The sequence below is a fragment of the Mustela putorius genome, unplaced genomic scaffold, assembly GCF_011764305.1.
Source record: "Mustela putorius furo isolate JIRA1106 unplaced genomic scaffold, ASM1176430v1.1 tig00000721_pilon_pilon_pilon, whole genome shotgun sequence".
Classification (NCBI taxonomy): domain Eukaryota; kingdom Metazoa; phylum Chordata; class Mammalia; order Carnivora; family Mustelidae; genus Mustela; species Mustela putorius.
Window position 1 is genome coordinate 1,447,919 of NW_025421456.1, and position 9,018 is coordinate 1,456,936.

Here is a 9,018-nt window from a genome sequence, read left to right on the forward strand (position 1 = left end):
TACTATGGGAACGTAGACACTTAAGATAATTAATTACCATCATCATTATTTCTTTGACTAATTCCAAAAATTACAAAGCAATTTAATACAGAGACTCGTCTTTAAAACCCTTTACAAACCTAAGCTAATTTGCCATTGTAATTCGCCAAGAATGGCTATTATCCTCTCTTCATAAAGGGGTAAACTAAAAGGTTAAGTGAAGAGCTTAAGGCTACTGAATAAGTTAATACCATTTCTGGGAGTAGATCACAGGAATGCCAGGTTCCTGCCTTTAAGCTCCAATTAGAATAGCACGTTCATAAGAATGGCCTATTGAAAAGTCTGAATAAAGGCACATTTTACTCAAGACACTTTCTTCCCTTTAAAAATAACTGAATAAAATCTATTTCATTCACTTCATTTTAAGTAAGTCTTTCTGAATAAATGTTTATAATAGAACAGTCAGCATTTACAGAAATATATAAAGAATAAAATAATAACCACATATAACTCAGAGATAGCCAGTAGTATAATTGTGTGTAGGTGTATGTTTTCTGTACATTAATTTACTTTCATTTCACAGTTACAAGTATGCTTGAGTTGAGATTTAAAATGATTTTTCACTAAAATATACAGTATATACACAACATTTTCATGTCAGCTTAATTTTTTCCTCAATTAAAGCAAAGCAAAGTGTCATTAATGAACAGAAAATAATCATGATAGAACCAAGGATACAACCTGAGGACAATAGCAAATGTTTTCATAAGAGATAGTCTAGAACCAAGGAGATGAAGGCTTTGAATATAGGGCAAAGGAATTTGAGTTTGATAAGTGAAACTTCACTCACAAACCTGAATGCCCCCATCCTTTAGTGCATGAGTTCTCCCAAAGCTCAGAAGGAAAAACACGAGAGACAGCAATCACAGTGAACACTGACTGAGCACTTCCTCTTTGTCAGGCACTCCTCCAAAAAATGCCAGAAGAGGATCCAGGTTTGTGGGATATCGAGCTTAGGCAGTTGTTTGTGTGTGTGTTTTGGCAGGGGTGGGGGTTGGTGATACATGAAAGAAAAAGAATAAAAAGACACAAGACTGAATATGAAAGCAAAAATTTGCTTAGAATAAAAAAAAATACATAATAGATTATAAATTTTTAATAGCTGAGAAACAGATAGGTGCATTATGCAGTATATAAATTAGACCCCAAAACAAATTTTGAAAAGCTAATGAAACCACAATCCATTCCAAAATCCAGGGGAGAAATACATAATATGCTGGACACACTTCTGTAATAGCTTTGTTGCCTCATTTTTGGTGTATTCCTTTTGATTGCATTTCCGATGATAAAGATTTAGTGATATCATTTTCCATAGAGAAGAGGAAGTTAATTTAAATTTAGCCCTACTTAAGATTTATTTTTATTACTAACAGTTTACAAAAGCATTTTGTAGCTTCACAGATCATTAATGGTAAAGTTACAGAAATAGTCCAGATTTTTGTCAAGTTCAGTAAAGGATCCTACTATTTTTTTTTTCTTTTAATAAACTGTAAGACATTGGGGCATTTCAAATTCTATGCGTGTGGTGGGGGTGGGTGTGCATGCAGGGAGAGATCACACTCATTAAATTGATAGTTTTTAATTGCTATCTTTGGTTGCCACGGTGGTTATGAGTGTTTTATATATATCTGTCACTGTCCTTATTTAACATGCAATCATGAAGAAATGCAAATATTGGGGCACCTGGGTGGCTCAGTGGGTTAAGCAACTGCCTTCACAAGCATCATGGTCCCAGGGTTCCTGGGATTGATCTGTGTCAGACTCCCTGCTCGGTGAGGAGTCTGCTTCTCCCTCTCTCCCTCCCCCTTCCTCATGCTCTCTCTTTCTCTCTCTCTGAAATAAATAAATAAAATCTTAAAAAAAATACACAAATCTTTTTCTAGCATGGAAATGATTCACTTCTCTTCATGAACTGATTATCAAACAATCCAAGAGCCTATTTATTGTTGTTTTCAAACCTTGTCTCTTCCTTTTAATTGCAGCCTTTGAAATAATCTGTTTTTTATTATAATTTTCTTCTAACAGCAAAATAATCTCCATTGATTTCATCACTCAACTTAATACTTTCCCTTCGAATTTCATTAATTTTTACAGAATTTTCACTGAGTTCCTTAATAAGTAGATTTAAAGACAACAAAAGATATGACCAAATCAAAAGTCTACAATTTTTCGCTTATTCTATTGAAATATTCTGAAGTGTCTTTCCAACGTACAGCTAAAATGATATATTAGAACTTCATTGAGTATGCCATAGGCATCAGAAACAAAACGTAAGCATCGGTTCCTGGCTCTGTGCATTTTGCATCTAGTTTCTCCACCATTATCCACACACGTCAGCACTGGACACAGTTGAGCATGCTCAGACCATGACCTCTGACCCTACAGTGTTTAGTCATGCCACAGGTTGAGACAACAGTGTTTTCAGAAATCACGTCTACATGAAGTAACTTAACTAGAAGTAACTTCACTATACAAGAAGTTGTGTGAATCAAACAAAAATATCCCCATAAACCTAGACTAAACAAATCCCCAACTCAGTTTTACCTTGGCTACATTCCCAAAATGCCATTGGTGGCTCCAACCTGACCCACCCAGAAGGGAACTGTGATGGAAGTGAAGCTGAAGTAGAAAGCACCACAAGTCATAACCAAGTGTGGATGCAACATCTTATTTTTGTAAATTTTATAAGAGCATATAACCATACAAGTAGATTTCTAGCCACCAACCCTCCCCACCAACCCCTATGTACCCTGCAAAAAGTATTAGGGTTTTGGAAGGAACCTGGGAACATAAGAGGCTCTGAAGCTTAAGCTTCATTAGTTTCATGGTAAATCCACCTCAGATTATTTATCTATAGGCCAGTCCTACAGAGTAAGTACTATCATTCCCTCCAGATGAGGGAATTCAGAAAGATGAAGAAACTTGCACAGAGTCACAGAGCTAGCAAGAAGCAGAACCAGAATTTAATCCTAATTGTTGAGTGTGGAGCTCAAACACAAAACTGACAGTTCATCATGGGCCAGGAGCTACACCAAGCACTTACATTCACTACTTAATCCTCAGAACAAGATTATATTATAGGTATTGCTATTATCCCCATTTGGCAGATGGGGATAATCAAGAAGCAACGAGATTGTCATCTGTCCAAGGCCTCCCAGCTGGTAAGAAGTGGAGTGGGATTTAAATGTGTGTCTCTCTATAGAATCCACACACTTGACACCTTCAGCAGCAACCACCACACACAATATTCTTATGTCATACATGGTTATTATGTGGAAATATTATGAAGTAAACCACAAATCCACTTTAAAATATTTTAAAAGAATTTTTGTACTTGCAGAGAATGCTTAGAGTTGGAGCTTAGATCTCTTGTAAATGGTAAGCACACACTATTTTTATCTATGGAACTGGACATTGACTCTAAAAGCACTGAGGATTTTTGCACAGGGAATGACATGATAAAAATACTGCTTTAGGAAGGGCTCTTGGGTGGTTCAGTTGTTAAGCATCTGCCTTCGGCTCAGGTCATGATCCCGGGGTCCTGGGATCCAGTCCTGCATCAGGCTCCTTGCTCTGCTGGGAGTCTGCTTCTCCCTCTCTCTCTGCCTGCTGCTCCTCCTGCTTGTGCATCCTCACTCTTGTTCTCTCTCTCTCTCTCTGTCAAATAAATAAATAAGTAAAATCTATAAAAAATATTGTTTTAGGAAAGGCTTAAAGAAGTTTGGGGAAAAAAACAAGGCTAAATGAAAGCGTAGTTGAAGTGGCAGAGGAGAGGACAGTAGGAGTCAAAAGAAAGACACATTTTGAAGAGAGAAAAATGTTGTTGATAGTTGATATGAAAGGCAGAAAAGAATTCAAAAGTAAAATGGACAGCAACTAGACAGTGGGATAAAAAAACGTGCTTTTTGAGGTAGAGATCAATTTGAGGTAGAGATTCAAAAATGAATTTGCATTATGTCTTTGGAATTGCATGAAGCATTTGAGATCATCTGGTCCAACCTCCTCAGGCTGCAGTGGAGGGATACTGAGACTTAGAAGGTGGAATGACCTATTCAAAATTATCAAATGGTAAGAGTAGTTGTCAGCTCTCGGGCTGCGGTGATGTCCGGGCAATACTGAAACTATTCGGGAGAGATGTCCCATCAGTGCTCAGGAACTAGGGACCTGGAATATAGGCTAAGAACAGGAAATGTGATATTCATTTAGGAATTATGTGAATAAATAATGGTTGAACCCCTGCAATTAGCTGAGCTCATCAAATTTGGGAGGTTCCAGAAAGATGGAGATATGTTTCCGGGTATGAGAGGGTACAAAGCCAGGATGGGAGGCAGAACCAGAGCTGGCAACGGTGGGGAGGAAGTGTCAGTAAAGAGGAGAGAAGACCAAGAATGATGACAAGGAGAAATTCAGATGGTGAGAACTGGAAGCCAAGGCAAGGCACGAAAAATTTCAAGAAAGTCCAAGTGGTCCAAAGATCCAAATGCCTAACAAGAATCAGAGATGAGGACTAAGAAACAGACATTCGAATTCTTTTAATAAGTGGTCAGCACTGTTGCAATGCTGTGCTTTTAAGCACTGAGAATAAAGGGATTTGAAAATCCATTTGCCAGAAGTTATGTTAAGGATGTTATGCAAGCTTTTAAATATCCTCCTAGTCTTCAATTGTACTACCCTTTTCACATTTTTATTTGCTTCAAGTGCAAGAGACTCAGAGAGAGGTACGTAGGGAATATTTTTAATCAGTATGCTAAATATGAGGCCATCAGTGAGAAGAAAACAACCTCGGGCTTTTTGAAGGCAGGGATTATTTATTTTATTTTTTTATTTTCTCTGTCCAGCACAGAACATGGCACCGGTGGGGTGTCCAGTGAATGGCGAATAAATGCAATGGGCATGGTCAGTAATGGAGCAGTTGGTAATCAGATGTTTGATTTTTAGGTCTGCTGTCTCCTGCACTTCATTCAGTATCCTGGGATAACTACCAAATTTGAAACTGACATTTAAATGTTCTATATACAGAGTCACCAGAAAATAATCTGAAGTTTGAGGATAAAAATAATTTGTTAAACCATGTAATGAAACACATTAAGATACCCTCCACAACTTCTCTACGGAGTAGATGTTCAGTTTGGAGGGGCTTACCTTCAAACTCCAGCAGTGAATCCTAATTTCTAAATCAATCAGGCTGATTCCCGATCTCTTTTGCCATAGAGCAGGTAACTTGTGTTCAGTTCAGCTGAATGTGGGACATTTGCCTGACTCTGGAGATTATTTCAAAGATGGTCTCATCGGCACAAAAGTCAGGAAAATTTCTGGGGATTCTGGCATTTCTCCTTGCCTGGGGACTGTGATTGATGTCATAAGGCAAAAAAACAGATGTCCACTCCATGCTTCCTTTTGTGGCTCCGCTTTCCTAAAGCCTAAGCCAACAAACAGTGTCTTGGAGAGGTGGAGAGTAGAGCAAGTGATCCTTCTAGACTGAAGGAAAATGGGGATCTATGGGGCACGGGGGAACAGCACTTGCTCCCTGACATAGCCCTTGAAAGCAATGTGTGCGTGGTACGCTGAAAGAGGTCAGTTTTGAGCCACTAGACTGTCCATGGCCAAGGGTAGAATAGGAGCGTCAGAACGAGCAGTCCTTTTGGGTCTATTTAGGCCATAACCGTCAGTGTCTTCTCAGTGACCAGTGTGAAAAGATAACCCGCTGTAACCAAAGGACCTCTCTGAGATATCAGAGCATCTATAAAACTCCAGGACCTTTGCACAGGGAACCTAGTAATGACTGAAGCTGAATTATCTTCCAGTTTGACGGGATGAGGGCTTTAAAGAAAATAAAGAAATAAAATTTTGTATTTTGCTTACTTGAGTTTGTGAACTGAGACTCATACTCTCTTCGGTTATCTTCCACATTATAGTAAAACCCATAACACTTAACACCATGGCTTAAACAGAAGCAATGCCTCACCAATGTATGATGGATGGATAGAGGGATAAATGGATGGATAGTATTTTAGAATGAGATTTGAAAGCAAGTGCTCTAACAGAGGCTCTAATAGTTCCCATATAGGCGTGCCTGGGTGGCTCAGTGGGTTAAGCATCTGCCTTCGGCTCAGGTCATGATCCCAGGGTCCTGGGATGGAGCCCCACATCAGGGACCCTGCTCAGCAGGGGAGCCTGCTTCTCCCTCTCCCTCTGCCTGTGCTCTCTCTTTGTTAAAAAAATAAATAAAATATTTTTAAAAATGAACAGTTCCCATACAATAACTTTGAGGATGATGAGCAATGATCAGAGGTTATTCAAATTCTTAATACATCTGTAGGAGTCAAGCTTAGCAGGGTTATTCTTTCAGTTGAACTGAATTTTAATAAAGTACGTTAAATCTGGTGTTACCTTACATCTGGGTCACTGAGGCCAAACAAAACTGAGTAGAAAAGAAAACAAGAGAACTCCAAACTGCACAGAGCTCTTGATGATTTGAATCAGAGCTGTCCGCTCTGTCATCCAAGCACAACAGAAGTGCAGGTGCAGGCAAGGGGATAAAAGTCACAAGAAGAGCTCATGCGATCTTGAAAGTCACAGAAGTTATTCACCGTGTAGGAGAGTTAACCAAGTGATTAAGTAACTCCAGTGTCTTTGAAGCCTTGGTTTATTTCCCCCTATGCAGGGAGTGTCCTTTTGCAAAACTCTATAAATTAGGTTCTGATGTAGGGACTACTTTGGTCTATCAATTAACTCTCTACTTTTAGCAGCATAACTGTACAATAAATTAATTATGAGCTCTTGAAAGAGCTTTAACACTCATGAGTGTTTTTGTAATGCTGTTGAACAGGACATGGAAGTTTAAATTCCATGCTGGTAATTTCCCGGAGAAGTGGGTTGATCTTATAACTAAAGCTTTCCTAATGGGTAATTGCCAATTGACCTATGTTCGATGTGAAGTGTTAAGTATTTCAATCAACACAACATTTATTAAATTATATTTGAATGTTGATGGATAGCTACAGAGGATAGCTAGAACTCTTAAGAGACTATAGTCAGTAATTGCCAGGGAGGTAATATTCTTACTGGCAGAAGAATGGACACATTCTGAGTGTTTTCAGAACTAACAGTACACTGGGAGAAATATTTCAAGGATGTACTCTATATAAAAAAAAATTACCTCACAACTTTGCATTCCTGTCTATACATGATGAAGAGTATCATGCAAAATTGACCCCAAGACAGATTTCTCCTGATGATAGATGAAGTGTAAGAGTTACTGCATCCTGACAAAATGAAATTCTTTGAAAACACAGTACATATCTCCATATCAACCTTGCAGTGGTTGTTAATTCTAAAAAGAATTGAAACTGAAAAGGAAGCTTATCAGTTGCACAGGGTTGAGGACAGCTTTTCATTGTTCTGGATCTGCATGGAATACGTCTTCAGCTGGGATGGTGTGCCTTAAAACCTGTGGCTACACAAATTTATTCTGCAATTTTCCTCTAAACCATCTCGTGCATGTCTTATTCATTATTTATAAAGTTCAAAAGACAGAGGTAACAAAACAAACATACAGTGGCAGGGACTGATGCATTATGCCAGCAAAACTAGTTGTAATGAATCCTTTGACCAGGATGTCCGGTCCATGTGCTTGGAGCACAGACTTCAAAATTGTCAGTCAATGGGAGGAGGAGTGAGGAGAAAGGAGAGACTGGGGAAATAGTTATATTCTGCTCTAGCTTTGCTCACAAACTTGATCAAGGACCAAGCACAGCTTAAAGTCACATTGCCTCTATTTTCCTTGGGTCATTCTTCTCCCTCTTTCCATGACAACAGGGAAAATTTTTCACCCACCAAGAAGACTAGGAATGTTTCAAAACAATGGAAAATCATCTTGATGGAATGGCAATGTTTCTCATCTCACATAGGTTCCTTCTGCTGTGACCTGACTGAGAGGTCATTGACCCTGACTGATCATGTAGGGGTCTTTTACAGGACACCCTACTCTGTCTTTCCTTCTACTCTTCTTTACTAGAACCACTTTTTCCAAAGCACTCCAGGGGCTGTCACCTCACTAATTATTATCTGATCTGTCTCTGAAGGCAGGAAGTTCACATATGACAACAAGTCAACATAGTGTAAGATCCTCTGATAGTCCTCTACAGCATAACAGCTGCAAGAGGATGAAAGGCTTTAAGGTGGCCATTTCTAAGGTCCTCACTTTGTTAAGTGGCTGAGTTTGTCCCAAGTCCTAGGAAGAAATAGTTCAACAATGTAAGTGCTCTTATTCCATTGAATTCTCCTAAAGTACCTTGTTTACCTTCTTCTTTTCTTTTCTTTCTTCTTTTCTTTTCTTTTTTTTCTTTTCTTTTGTTTCTTTTCTTTTCTTTTCTTTTCTTTTCTTCCTTCCTTCCTTCCTTCCTTCCTTCCTTCCTTCCTTCCTTCCTTTCTTTCTTAAATACTACACATTCTCCCATCCGAGTACTAACCAGGCTTGACCATGCTTAGCTTTCGAGATCAGATGAGATTGGGTGCGTTCAGGGTGGTATGGCCATAGGCTAAATACTACATATCCTTACCTTCCAACTGACCCAGGCTTGGCAGCTGTTTTTGACAATTTTCTGAACAGAATTTGGACTAAGACTTCTTAATTTGCATGTTAGAACCTTCAAGACACTGCAGCGATGCACTGGGATACTAGAAGTCAATGGAACATTCCAGATCCTTCTGTAGTGTCACTTTCATTGAAAGGTTTGAAGAAAAACTGTTTTGATGTTAGAGACTTCCCAAGAAATTTTAGTACAAGCACATCTACATATTTTCCCTTCCTGGGCTCTGCGGCGTGAACCTGAAGACTTACTTTTGTGAATACGTAAATGAAGACAATGAACTTTAAAATTGGATGTGCACAGCCTTTGTCTTGCAGTCTCACTTTCCTTCCACTCATCTAAATTGAGGGCAATAAAAGGTGAATGTCAGAATGACCAAAATTATTTC